The sequence below is a fragment of the Cibotium barometz genome, chromosome 65, assembly GCF_041138505.1.
Source record: "Cibotium barometz isolate CiBa-2024 chromosome 65, ASM4113850v1, whole genome shotgun sequence".
In the NCBI taxonomy this organism is placed as follows: Eukaryota; Viridiplantae; Streptophyta; class Polypodiopsida; order Cyatheales; family Cibotiaceae; genus Cibotium; species Cibotium barometz.
Window position 1 is genome coordinate 20,553,029 of NC_141110.1, and position 14,297 is coordinate 20,567,325.

A 14,297-nucleotide genomic window follows, 5' to 3' on the forward strand; every position below is an offset into this window, starting at 1 on the left:
AATATAGTGAGGGGGGGGGGGGGGGTAGGTACACTATGGAGGTGCCTCCATCTCATAATATGTGCCGCATCGGACACTGGCGGATCTCCTCAATATCCTCTGTGGTCAGCACCCTGACTGGGTGTCTCGCATGCCTCGCAAGAATAATCTGAATCCGCCGCTGCAACCTCCGTCTATGCTGGGATGCCCTCCTCCGTAGTCGTGGGCATTTGGACCACCCAAGCTCAATCGCACGATCAATCAGTGTACCTCTGGTGTGGGCGGTATCCATGTCCTGCTGCTGTGGTCCATCTGGCGCAGTGATGGCTGGACTAAAGAAGTCTGTAATGTGCCTCTGAGTCTGGCTCTCTGTGCGCCTAAGCAGGCTATCTCTATGTCTCCGCAGCTCAAGCAAGAACAATCCCAAACACCTCTGGTCCTGGTACCCCATGACTCTGGAAAGTGGTCCAAAACCCTCTCTGAATAAACAGTGGAAACGACCACGTATCTCATAGTATGCAGCTCAAGCAAGAACAATCCCAAACACCTCTGGTCCTGGTACCCCATGACTCTGGAAAGTGGTCCAAAACCCTCTATGTCTCCGCAGCTCAAGCAAGAACAATCCCAAACACCTCTGGTCCTGGTACCCCATGACTCTGGAAAGTGGTCCAAAACCCTCTCTGAATAAACAGTGGAAACGACCACGTATCTCATAGTATGCAGTACAATGGCATATATAATGCAGCTCTGTCTCTGGCTCCCCATGGCATACTCGGCATATCCTGGCCTCAGCTGGTGTACCTCTATATCGGCCAATCTCAATCTCAAGCTGGTGTGAGGATGTGCGAATCTGACCAATAGCACATTGTACTGCATGAGACAAGTGTACATCCATGTAACTGGGTCTGATCACAAAACCATCCGCTGTGAGCTAAAGAAAATGCTCTCTGTAGAAAGCCATCTTCGTGCCCAGCTCCTCAGTCGGCTGTATCCATGTCCTCCTAATGTCCAGTTGAACTAAATCCTGACGGATGAGTCTGGTAATCTCTGTCCGTGTGAGAGTGAGAGAGGGTGCCTCCAAAGAATACTAGAAGGGAGGCAATCTGTCCATGCTAAAACCATGTGCCTGGAACCAAGATGTCATCTGTCCATACCAACAAGCCGTGTCTCCTTGTAAAGCTAACTGTCGGGAGGACTCCAGGGCGAGGCGTGCATATCTGTCTCGGGGGAGATCCCACAAGCCATGTATGTAGGAGACTGATCTCGTAAGAGCCTCAATCACCAGAGGGGCAGCCGCCAGCTCTGCTCGAATAATCTCATGAGGTACCACGGCCTTGGCTCTAATCATCCTAGCAATCATAGATACCAAAGGCCTCTCCATACCTCTCCACCTGCCTGCGCTGTGATGGCCCACTGAAGGTCCCCATATCTGCACTCCATAAAGCATAGCTGATGTCACTAGAGTGTCAAAAAGCCAAAGTTTCGTTCGAGGTTCCTGAAACTGAACCTGCGAACACATCCTCTCCAAACCACCCAGGGCTGCATGTGCTCTAGTCAATCTAGTCTCTGCTGCTCTCCTCATCGAAAACACTGGCCCACTGAATACTACCCCAAGATATGTATATGCATCTGTATACTCCACAATCTCCTGCCCATATGTAAATGTGGAAGCTGATCGCCTAACCCACTGTGGCGTGGTGTTAAACACCATAACCTTGGTTTTGCCAAGGTTGACAGACAATCCACTATCATGTGCAAACTCATGTAAAGCATCCAGATGACGCTGCATACCCTCAGGGGAGTCAGAGATCAACACAATATCATCAGCATATAACAATAGTGGGATTCATGTACCTGCTAGCTGGGCTCCTCTGTCCCCCAATCTCTCAATGTAGTCAGAAGCCTCATCCACATACATACCAAACAATGAAGGAGATAACGGTCAACCTTGCTTCACTCCTATAGTGGAGTGAACCAAAGTAGAGACCCCCTCTGGGGTGCGTACCTGTCCTGCAACTGATCTATATAAAGCCATAATCCCCCATATGAGCTTTGTGGGTACCCCCATCTCCTGTAATCGCCTCATCAATCTGGCTCTGGGCATTGTATCAAATGCTTTGCGGAAGTCCACAAAGCTACAATAAATCCGTCGCCCATGCGACCTGCCCTCCTCAATAATGGCCCGCAGAGTCAAGATGTGGTCAAGAGTAGAGAAACCTCTCCTGAACCCTGCTTGTCCCTCTGCTCGAATGCCCTCTCTCTCTGCCCATCTACTCAACTGCTGCTCAAGAATGGATGCATACAATCGTGCTGGTGTGTGACCAATCATAATAGTGCGATAATTCCCTGGCTCCATAGGGTCCCCTGACTTGAAGATAGGCACGATGGTGGACCTACTCCAAGTCTCGGTAAGCCTTCGCACATAGCACGATTGAACATCACTGCTAGAAGCTCTGCCAGCATGTCTCTCGCATGAATAAAGTGCTCAGCGACCAATCCATCATGATCATATGCTCTCCGAGTCTTCATCCTATCAATGGCCTTCCTTACCATCTCTGCGGTAAAGAAAGTACATGTCTGTGGGCATGGTGCTGGCAGGTCAAGAAAAGGTGTCTGTCCAGGAACTGTATATAGAGATGCTGCATAACTACCCCAGACCTCTGTAGAAGTGATGGCCAAAGCAGGGGAGGACTCATGAAACATACGCCAAGCCTCCCTCGAATCTTGGCTCAAGAACAGCTGGTATAATTCCTGCTCTAGCTGAGCAAGGAAGGCCCGCTTCTTCCTTCGCACAAGGCGTCGGAAGGCAATACATGACTGTCGGTGAGTAGTGACTCCCAAAGCAACCTCCCGCTGCAGTCGGGCTCTGGTCTCTCTGCACTCCTCATCATACCAGCTTTTCTGGGGCATGCATCCAGAACGCTGTCTCTGTCCAGGCCGAGTATGTGGATATGCCTCTCTCGCTGCATCCTGTAAAGTCTCTGTCAGTATATGGGTCAACTCCTCCAAAGGTCTCCCTGGCTCCTCTGTGTACAGACGTCTATAAATCCCATCTGTGTAGACAGCATCAGTCTCTGAGGTAAAAGTATATCGAGTGTGATCTGCCACTCGTGTCCTCTGAGCTGTGGTAAAGTGAAAAGAGATAGTCAATGTCAACAATGCATGATCCACTACTACCCCAATGGGCCGAGATCCAACTGTGAAGTCCTCAATGCATGAAACAAAGCTCGGCATAGCCATAACATAATCCACTGTGCTAGCACCATGTCTATGTGGAAAGCAAGTAAATCCAGCTGCTGACGGAAACCTCTGCAAGCCATTAAGTATGGCCAACCCATTTGCAGTCCCCATATCTACCAAATATCTCCCATACTCTGTGCACTCCACATCCTGTGAGCGTCTGTCTAATCCCATATCCAGAGTGTCCAGCTCTCTCAGCATCTCCTCCGAGGTATCATAAAAGGCTGTCTGGCGGTTGCCCGTCCGGGCATTAAAGTCCCCTAACAGGATGATGTCTCCATCCCTAGAGAACTCCCATATGTCATCATCTAGCACAGAGAAAGGAGACTGCCCTCTAGGTGCTGCATATGTCGATGTACTAGGAGCAAAATAGCATATGGCAATATACAAGAATCTGCCTGTGTCGGCCCTCAGTCTCACCCACATATATCTAGCCTGATCATCTCTCCGAACGATGTGTAGAAGCGGTTGCAGCTCCTCCCTGAAAAGAACTGCCACCCCCCCTGATCCTCTACTACTGTATACCGATCTCGTCCCTACTCTGCAAGCTGTCTCCCATCTGTATCCTGTCACCTATGGCATCATCTGACCAGGGGCCTGGTGAGTCTCCGAGTAGAAGACTATATCTCTATCTCTAAAGTTGTCCTCAAAGGCACCTACATCAAGTCTGAGGGATCCATTGCAGTTCCAGGCTGCCAGCTTTAATTTGGTCCCATAGGTCTCGCACCGTCATGTAGAGCGTCGCTCCACGATGACCACCCTCCCTTCTCTATAAAATGCTATCTTTTCCTTTTCTCTTGCCGCCCTAATCTCTGGCATGACTTCCTTCATATGTGCAAGCTGTGAAAGAGTAAGATCATCACCGAGAAAAATGCTGTATTCTTTAAAGTGGGTCGTCTCTTCAAGAACTCCTTCGCCTCAATAGAGGGGAAGCGAAGTATGAGAGCTCTTTCCTTTGATGTTTCCCCGTTGCCTCCGCTTTTTTTGCCCACTCTCCAGGCTTTTGCATGTGCCGGACTGTCAATCCCCATCAACACCATAAGCTCTTTCACCTCCTCTTCAACTTTATCCCCGTCTTTAACACCGGTAATCCTCACATGCAAAGCACGTGTACGTCTTCGTGGTTCCTCTTCCAAAGTCATGTTAATGATTGTAGGTGTAGTGGTTGTTATCTCCTTACCTTTACCCTTCTTGGCGACCTCTATCCACTTCTTCGCTTCATCCATCTTCTTTTGAGTTTTGGTGATGACACGGAAGCGAGCAGGGCGAACAGCAGGCGGCGGAAGTGAACAAGGTGGCGGCGGTGAGCAGGGGGAATAGCAGGCGGGAGGGAAGGCGGCGGACACGAACAGGGCGGCGGCGAGCAGAGAGAGAGAGAGAGAGAGAGAGAGAGAGAGAGAGAGAGAGAGAGAGAGAGAGATTAACGTCTGCGAAAGGCCAAAGTGGCCTATGAGACCAAACAATAGTACACAATTGATGGTGTCTCATCAAAAGTAAGACAAAAAGGACTAAAAAAAGTCCTAAAAACAGTCGTTAACAGCTATGAAAGGAAAATACTCCTACTGAGGTACAACAAAAGTGTATAATATCTACAACTAGCATAAGACTGGTGTAATCTGCTCATCTCAGTATTTCTCTCATGGGGTGCTGTAAGATAGAGAAACTAAAGTGGCGGGGCAGTTGTCTCCTGTGGTGGCGGGTGATGATTCAGGCTCTAATCCACCGGTGATGAAGCGGCCGTGGACGAGGTCCTGGTAAGTGTGGGCGTCTCGCTCGACAAAGTGCTATGGCTCTGTCAAGGGTGACTCCTCGTGAAGGACGTCTGGCTCGCCGAGGGGGTAGTGGAGGTCTTGGTCGTATGTGCCGGGGTGGTCCTGGCCCTGAAAAAATCTGCCATGGCTCGTTTGCGGGGTGGGTTCTGGCTTGTAGGAGAGCCTCTCGATGGCATCTAAGCTCCAATAAGAAAAGCCCCTCCAATAAGAAAAGCCCCAAACACCTCTCGTAATGGTCCAAAAACTCTTGGAAGAGACACCAGTATCTCCCTCGTATCTCATAGTACACAGTAAATCAGCATATGGAGTTCTCCTTTGACTCCACTTCTTGGTGACATAACTGACAAATGCAGTCTTCTGGCTTCATCCCCTCGTATCTGCCAGTCTCTACCCTCAACTGATGTGATGAAGTCTGGATCTGTCCAATGGCACTGCGAATGCCATGTGAGAGATGGGTGTCCATGTATGTAGACCGTGTCACAAAGCCATCTGGGGAGAGATGTAGAAAACGGTCACGATAGTGGGCCATCTTCGTGCCTAGTGGTAGGGGGGGGCTGGACCATGTCCTTTCTGCATCTAGCCTCACGATGTCCATCCTGATCACCCTATTCTGCTCAGAGCGACTAAGGTCCAAGAAGGGGAGTCCAGGCTGTAATCAAATGGAGAGTGCATCAATCATAATGCCATGTAATCTGAGCCAGGTACACATCTGGGCGTACCAACATCGTGTATCGCCGTCTACTGCTAACTGCCTGGAAGAGATAAGTGCTAGGTGTGGGTATCTCTGTCTTGGGAGCTCCCATATCCTTTGCAAAAATGTCACTGATTGGAACAGGGCTTCGGTAACCACTGGTGCGGCTCCTATCTCTGCTCTGACAATCTCATGAGGTACCGATGGTTTGCTCCGAATCATGTGTGCGATCATAGTCACCAGTGGTTTCTCTAGTACGTGCCATCCATCATAGAAATATCTCTCTGGTCCGACTTGGTCGACAAGCGGCTCCCTCCTCGTGTGGTAGAGGCTGGGTCCCCATATGGGTGAGCCATATAAGAGTGTAGGTGTGACCAATGTGTCAAACAACCAGAGTTTGGTGCGCGGCTCCTAAAATTGAATGTAGGCACATTTTCTCTCTAGTGTCCCTAGGGGTGCATATTCACGCGCCAATAGAGCCTCTGTTGCCTGCCTCATAGTGAACTGTGGTCTGCTGAATGTGACTCCTAGGTACACATATGATCTGGTGTACTCAACTGATTCACCTCTAAAAGTGAATTGATGGTCGGATCTAGTCACCCAGGCTTGTGTGGTATTGAAGACCATAATCTTAGTCTTCCCAAGGTTCACTGTGAGGTCCCTATCTGCACAAAACGACTGCAAAGCATCCAAATGCTGTTGCAAACCCTCAGGGGAGTTTGCAATAAGTACAATGTCATCGGCATATAGCAGTATGGGTATCCAACCCCCTGCCAGACTGGCCCCCTACCCCCCCATCCTGTCAATGTAGTCGGATATCTCATCAATGTAAAGTCCAAAAAAGGTGGGTATAAATCAGTTGGTTTTTGGATCAGTGATTCTCCTCTTGCATATTGGGGTACATATGTTGGTTTTACTTGGATTGAGAGAGGATGCTTTGCCAGATACCTTGGTTGTCAGGTGGGCGTTGACATCTCCCTTGCACAACAGTTTGCTCCAGTGCTCTTAAGCATTAAAAGCAAACTTCATCACTGGAGTAGGAGAAAGCTCGACTTGGCCTCTAGAGCTTTGGTGGTTAACCAAGTTTTGCTAGCCACGTCTTGGTTTATTTCTTCGTGTTGGATTTTTCATAAGGGTTACATTGGCCAGCTTCGTCGCCTTATTCGAAACTTTCTTTGGTCAAGGCTTGATGGAAATGCACACACTGCTTGGGAAACCATTATCAGGCCTAAGCAAGAAGGGGGATTGAATATCATTGACCCTGAGGTGCAATGTAAGGCTTTGCTCTGTAAGCTTGTTGTTAGGGGCTTTCTTCGAGGCACTGAGCCGTGGAAGGACTTTCTCATGCAGTAGATTACGAAGTGTGTCCCTATTCGTGGAGGTGATTGGACTCTCAGCTCACGCTTTATTTTTTCAGATGTAGTTCACCGCTCCCCTTCATCCCCCCTGGTTAGGTCCCTCCTATGGGCTTGGGATTGCCTGATGAGTTTTTTGGTACACATCCCCCCGTGTTCAGCGGAGGAAGCTAACCGGCAGCCCATTCTATGGAATGATTTGATCTTAGATGGGCATGGTAGGCCTCTTGGGACAGCTATACATATTCTCTGGGCTGGCTAGGAGACCCTTTGCCCCACAGTGCTGGCTTGGAAGAGGTTTCAGAACCTTACCAAGGTGCAGAGATTGGATATCACGCAACACTTGAGAGGTTCTAGCCGGAGGATTGCACAGATTGATGCAGCCATTCCCAACCACTGGATTATTGGATCTTTTTTGGAAGGTCGTCATCATTCTTGGTTTGGGGTTTTCTCTGGGACATGTGTTCCTCTTCAGGTTATGGGTATCTCCTGGCCTAGGGAGGATGATGTACCGGTCTTTTTTTCTCTATACAGGATGGATGGCAGCTAGAGAGATGTGATGTGTAGGACCTTATTGAGGGCCCTGAGATTCGTCCAGTCAAAGTTGTTGGCAAGTTAGGGACATGTCTTTGTTGCCCCCTCCCCCCTCCTCCCCCCCCCCCCCCCCCCCCCCCCCCCCCCCCCCCTCAGGGATGATCACAGAGAGTAGCCTTTGGTTGTATGGTGGCTGCCCTATCAAACATTTGCCTTGGGACCTCGGTGAGTGGGAGTGGAAGGATGCTTGTAATCCTTTGAAAAGCATGCCTTTTTTCAATTATACGGTGCGGAATGCCAGACATCTTATCTTGGGATACATACAGAGTGTCCCTACTCTTAGACCCCATTGGGAGTCTTACGGCATTTCAATTGACATTTAGAGGGCATTTTGGCGGAGATTGTGGCACTCTTATAGGAAGCCACAGATTTCCTCCTTTATCTGGGTTTCCCTTCATGGTGGTCTGGCCACCAATCAATGGAGGTCTGTTACTGGTGCGTGCAGGAGTTTTGGAGTCAATTTACCATTGTTTATGGGAATGCAGGGAAGCACATAGGGTTTGGTCTGCGATTGTACACCTCTTTGGTAGGATTAAGAGGGATGCTATCCTTTCTTTTGGTTCTATCATTTGGTTGACACAGTCTGGGCCTCAGCTGAGGTTTGAGGGGACTGACAGGAGCTTGGCCATTTTGGTTCGGCAAGGAGTTGCTCGGCAGTGTTTTGTTCAGGATTTGCCACTTTCACACTTGGTCCCTCTAGCACAGAGGTTAGACAGTTCTTAGGAGATTATTGCTAGCATCTCAGCCTGGAATATCTGGAAGGCTAGATGCACTGAGGCCATTGAGGGTACTCCTGTTCTTGTTTCTCAGTGTCTTTGCAGGATTTGGAGTGATATTATTCACACCATTATGGCTACCTGGCCAAGAATCTAGGGATCTTCGAGGGTTGCGGAAAGGAAGTGCGCCCAGTTTATGAGAGGGTGGGACATTGGTATCTTTTTCACATCCTCTCATTCGGGACCCTATTGGCAACACAGGGTTCCTGATTGGTTGAGATCTCCACCTTGCTTGGTGTGAAATCTCCATTTTGTAAAATTTTTTCATACTTAATAGAAGTCTCCTTTTTGAAAAAACAAAAAAAAGGGTGGGTGACAGTGGGCATCCCTGCTTCACCCCAATGGTGTTAGTCAGTGTATCCGACATGCCTCCAAGAGTCCGTACTCTGCCTATCACCGCCTCATATAATGCATAAATGCCCCACTGCATCACCTCGGGAACACCAATGTCATGCAATCTCCTCATGAGTCTGGCACATGGCACCGTGTCAAAGGCTTTGCGGAAATCCACAAAGCAGCAATATATCCTCTTCCCTTGTGATCGTCCCTTCTCAATGAGAGCCCTGAGGGTAAATATGTGATCCAAAGTCGTGAAACCTCGTCTGAAACCTGCCTGCCCAGGTGCTGTGAGTCCATGTGTCTCAGCCCATCTACTCAGCTCTCGATCCAAAATATATCCGAATATCTTGGCCAAGCAATGGCCAATCACGATGGTCCTGTAGTTCCCTGGTATCATGGGGTCACCATTGTTAAATAGAGGTACAATAGTATGTGCCGACCAACTGTCTGGGAAACCTTCGCAAATGGCCATGTTAAACATGTGTACTAGCAGTGGTGCCAATACATCTCTGGCATATGAAAAATGTTCTGCCACCAGACCATCCTGGTCTTGGGCTCTTCCATTACGTAGTCTGTCGATAGCATCCAAAACCATCTGAATGGTGACAAAAGTAATATGATCCGGGCGAGTCGTTGACGGTTGAGGGATGGGGGGCTGCCTTGGTACTTCATATAAAGTTCTTGCATATTCATGCCATGCCTCAAGTGCTGTGATAGGTGTGGGTGGCTGTCGCTCATGGAACATCTTCCACGTCCTCTTGCTGTCCTGCCCCAAAAATAGTTGGTATATCTCCATCTCAAGCTTGGCCAGGTAATCCCGCTTCTTCTTTTGCACAAGGTGTTTGAAGAGCGTTCTAGCATGTCTATGAGTGTGGATGCCAAGGGTGATCTCCCGTTGCAAGCGGTCACGAGTCTTGCGACATTCATCATCGTACCAACCATTCTGTGGGGCCGTATGGCGAGGTCCTTGTAAATATTTGAGAAATAAAATGATTTCAAAAGTTTTACTTTTAAAAGCATGAGCGTAATGTAAAGTATGAGTCTTGTAATCCTAAAATTTAATCTTACGATGAATGACCAGGACGATCAGCCTCCACTCCCCAATGCATTATATACAGAAGTCCAGGAGAAGAAGCTCCTGCTCAAGCAAATGCAATCTCCCTCCTTTAAGGGGGAAGGTTCAAAGATTAAGAAGGATGCTGAGGTTTGGATTGACGCAATGGACGATTATTTCTCAGCTGCCAGTACTGGAGCGGCAAACTAGTCCATGCTTGCACGATTTTGACTCACCGGGGATGCTAAGCTCTGTGGAAACAATGGTGCCGTGACAAAGGAGTCACTGAAGACTCCCAAACCTGGGAAGATATCAAGCAGGGGTATACGAGAAAGCTGCTGAACCATGTAATGCATATGCCAACTCTTTTGTAAGCTCATCAAGTGGACTGCTCAGGTCAAGAGGGAACAGACCATCATATACTGCACTGCCATATACCCTAGAGGTCTCCCGAGTAAAGTGATATCTTGGGTATCTGGTATGACTAGAGGGTGGTGTGCCTTTAACATATCCACAAGTCACAAAAAATGTCAAATATGCATGGTTTGCTGCTATCCCAATGGGTCTGCCCGAAATGGAGAGATCCTGTATATCATGTATCAAGGTAGGTGAGCCCATCAGGTAATCCGGTAATCCACTGTACTAGCTTCTCCCTTTTTGTTCTAGCATGTGAGAGCATCTGAACCTGGCCAACGGGATAGGCCATTATAGATAACTAGCCCATGTGCACTCCCCAAAGCTAGGAAGTGTCTCCCATATTCTGTCACCTCTCCTGTGTCCTGGTCAGATCTTTGCATCCCTATCTCATCCGCTGCTAGCTCGGTACATGGGCTCATCTGTAGCATAGAGAGCTGATTGTTCCCGGCATGTATGTGCATTAAAGTCCCCCGTTAGTAGTAATCTGTAGCATAGAGAGCTGATTGTTCCCGGCCTATACGTGCATTAAAGTCCCCCGTTAGTAGTACATCTCCCAAGCTCGCAAATCTCATGATGTCCTCGTACAGCGGCATATATGGTGATTCTTCCGGCGTAGAGTATCTGGAATGTGCCGGTGGGGAGTAGCATACTGCAATGTAAATGTCCGAGGTCTATTTGTGCTCACTTTGATCCACATGTAGCGTGCGTCTGCACCTCTATGCATCACATGTACTGCCTCCCGTAAGTCCTCCCTTAACAGTACTGCTACCCCCCACTTCCTCTAGTCCCCCCTGCTATGCGTGGTTGGGGTCGTTATACTGATTCCCATCTATACCCAGGAACCTCCAGTAATTTACTCCCTGCACATTGGTGTGTCTCTGTATACATGGCAATATCCCGGCCTTTGAAAGTGTCTTGGAAGTACCTTGCATCTACCCGTAGGGCTCCATTGCAGCTCCACACCGATAACTTCAAGGTCCCATAGGCCGTGCCCCATCAGGATGACCGGCGCTCCTAGATGAATACTTGCCCATCTCTATATACAGCCCACTTCCCCTCCTTACGTGCTTCGAACACTCGAGGCATGTTTTCCTTCCGGTGTGCTACCTGGGCCGGCGTAAGATCCTCATCTAGATAAATTTTCTCTCCCTTAGCGCGGCCCTCTTGGCGAGAAAGGCCTTCTTCTTATCCATATCTGCAAATTTCAATATCAATGCTTATGCTCTGGTGGCATCCTTTCCCACTCTCCAAGCCTCTCCTAAAGAATTCTCTGTGGCTCCTATCTTTGTACTCAGTGTCTTAGCATCTTCTTGAGGAGTACCTTTTTCCCCCCACCCTGTAACCCGTACATGTAGGGCTCTGGCTCACCGTTTAGCCTCTTCTTCAAGGGTTGCATTCATCACCTCCACTTTATTGTCAGGCATTCCCTTGTGCTTTTTTACCACATCAATCCACTTAGCATTTTCTTCGACCTCCGCCTTGGTGTGCTGTGCAACCTCGGCGAAGGTTTTTATCTCCTTCTCCACCTGTATTTTTAGTTCTTTTATTTCCTCCTGCATTTGAGGTGTTGCAGTCATGCCTTGTCCCTCATTTTGATGGTCTAACTTTTCCTTGCATGCATTCAGCTTTGCCCTTAATTCCAAGATCATACTGTCTTTCTCTGCAATCATTGAATGCATTTCCTCTTGCAATTCTTTTCTGATTTCAGCCTGCATGAAAGTTTGTGCAACTTGCAGTTCCGCCCGTACTTGTGCTTGCATCTCGCCCTTCATCTTTGCATACATGTTTGCATACGTTTCAGCCAAACAGGCATGTGTTTCTTGCTGCATTTCTTGCTTAACTTCCTTATGCAAGAGGCGCATCTCTGTCCTGACCAATTTGTGTATCTCATCATACATTGCTTCATTGATTCTCTTGGATGTCTTCCCCGGTCGTTTTGACCCCGGGGAGAGTGTCCATTCCCTACCTTTTCTCACATAAAACTTCTTAACAGAAGGGGACTTTACTAGTGTATGAAATGCAGCATCGGCGGCTCCTGCGAGTTTGGCGACTATCTCCTCTTCGTCCATGTTGTTCTGCGAGCTGTCCATGTTGGACTGAAGGGGTCCCCCTTCTAGTATTGATTCTGGTCCTCAGTTGGTGGCCCCCATAAGTGGCCAGCTGCAAGTGGGGAGGCAAGTACATGCAACAAGAGGAGGCGCAGGTTGGACAGCGAAGACAGAGAAGGGAAAGAGGGGGAAGCAAAGAGAGAGGAGGAGGTGCAGGTTTGAAGCGAAGGGAAGAGGGAGCGCAGTTTCAAAGCGAAGGCAGCAAAGAGAGAGGAGCCGGTTCAGGTTCGAAGCAAAGGGAAGAGGGGGCGTAGGTTCGAAGGGGGCGCAGGTTCGAGGGGGTGCAGCGTAGAGAGAGAGAGAGAGAGAGAGAGAGAGAGAGAGAGAGAGAGAGAGAGAGAGAGAGAGAAAAGAAAGAGGGGGTGTGTGTGTGTGGTGGCGTTCGTGGAGATTCGCCCCCGCTCGACAGCTCCTCTGCTCGATTGCTTGCCTTGTTCTGCTATTCGTCGTTCATGTCCTGCTGCTCCCTGTGCTCACCTGAAGCTTGTCGCTCAACTGGCTGGGAGTATATTCCGTCCTCTATCTTTGCTGTTCTGTGTTGCTAGTCACCTTCCTGCTCTCCTGCGTCCTGCTGAATAAAATGATCATGAAGACACCTCTTAAATGTATGTCATATAATGTACAAGGTTTAAGCAATTTGAATAAATGGAGGCTAGTTTGGGACTATGTGCATAGAATGAAGTCAGACATAGTATGTCTTCGAGAACCGAACCAACATGCTATGGCTGGCCCGACTAGTTTCTTTGATGGATAATGTATATATTATGCTAGTTGTTCTACTTTCTCTGGTGTGTGTTTTCTTGTCAGACAAGAATGTGGGGATTTTAATAACTCACTAGCAAGAGATGATAATACTCGTGGCGATTCACACATGATTGCAGCTGAAAGAGTTGCTTGGCGCAATGCAATAAATCACATGGATGCACTGATACTTGGCTGGCCACTTGCCTTGACAAGAAGAGATATACCTTTCATCATAATGCTTATGCAACTTACAGGGCAAGGCTTGACAGATGGTATTTGTTGAATGCAACCCAGATTGATCCTCTTACATGTAGAATGTGGGTGGATTACTCTTTGGAACTTCGTATAGAATTGACGTATCCATCGACTGGAACCATGCTTCCAACGATGAAGAAAGATCTGCTCAAGCTCGATGACTTGTGCTTCGTCTACCACGTCTGGCTGATGTTTATCTGAAACATTAAACACTTCTGGTCCAACATATGGTTTTAGCCAAGAAACATGGAAAACATCATGCATTGTCCAACTGTTACGCAACTTCAACTTCATGGAGACATCACTTATCTTTTTAACTATTGGGAAAGGTCCAAAACTACGGAAAGAAAGCCTGGGACAACATTTGCCCACTTGTTTCAATCGTTGTTTCATGATGCGTAGATAGGACCAATCCCCTTCCTTGAAGTGGACATCTCGTCTAGACTTATTTGCCTGTTTGCTATATAAGCTTCCTGCTTTGGTCAAGCGGTCTTTAACTGACTCAATGATTTCGGAAAATACTTCCATCGTTTTATTAGCCTCAAGAGATGGAGACACCAATCTCGTCAAAAGAGAAGAGAAATGGCGACCAAAGGGTGCTTTATACGGAGTCCGTCTGACACCGGATGAATGAGTATCGTTCAAGATGGCTTGGACCAATGGAAGATAATGTTCCCATTTGGACTGCTAGTCATGACAATATGACTTGAGAACATCAAAGGCCAACTGGTTATAGATTTATGCCTAGCCATCTGTCTGTGGATGGAATGCACTAGATAACTGTAACTTGGTTCAAAAGTTTTCGAATAATGTCCTCCAAAAATACGAGGTTAACTTGGAATCTCTGTCTGAGAAGATGGTGCTAGGCAAACCACAAATGGGGTACTGATGTTTGAGAAAAAGACGGGCTACGTCGTCACAAAACGGGCACGTGTATACGGAACCAATTTTCTACCAAAACAGCATACATAAA

General features: G+C 48.1%; 1 protein-coding gene across 6 annotated transcripts in view; it reads left to right on the top strand.

The window, feature by feature from the left end:
• LOC147603031 (putative sugar phosphate/phosphate translocator At3g17430) overlaps positions 1-14,297 on the top strand; it is a 90,492-nt gene that overhangs the window by 54,275 nt on the left and 21,920 nt on the right. The window lies entirely within an intron of this gene.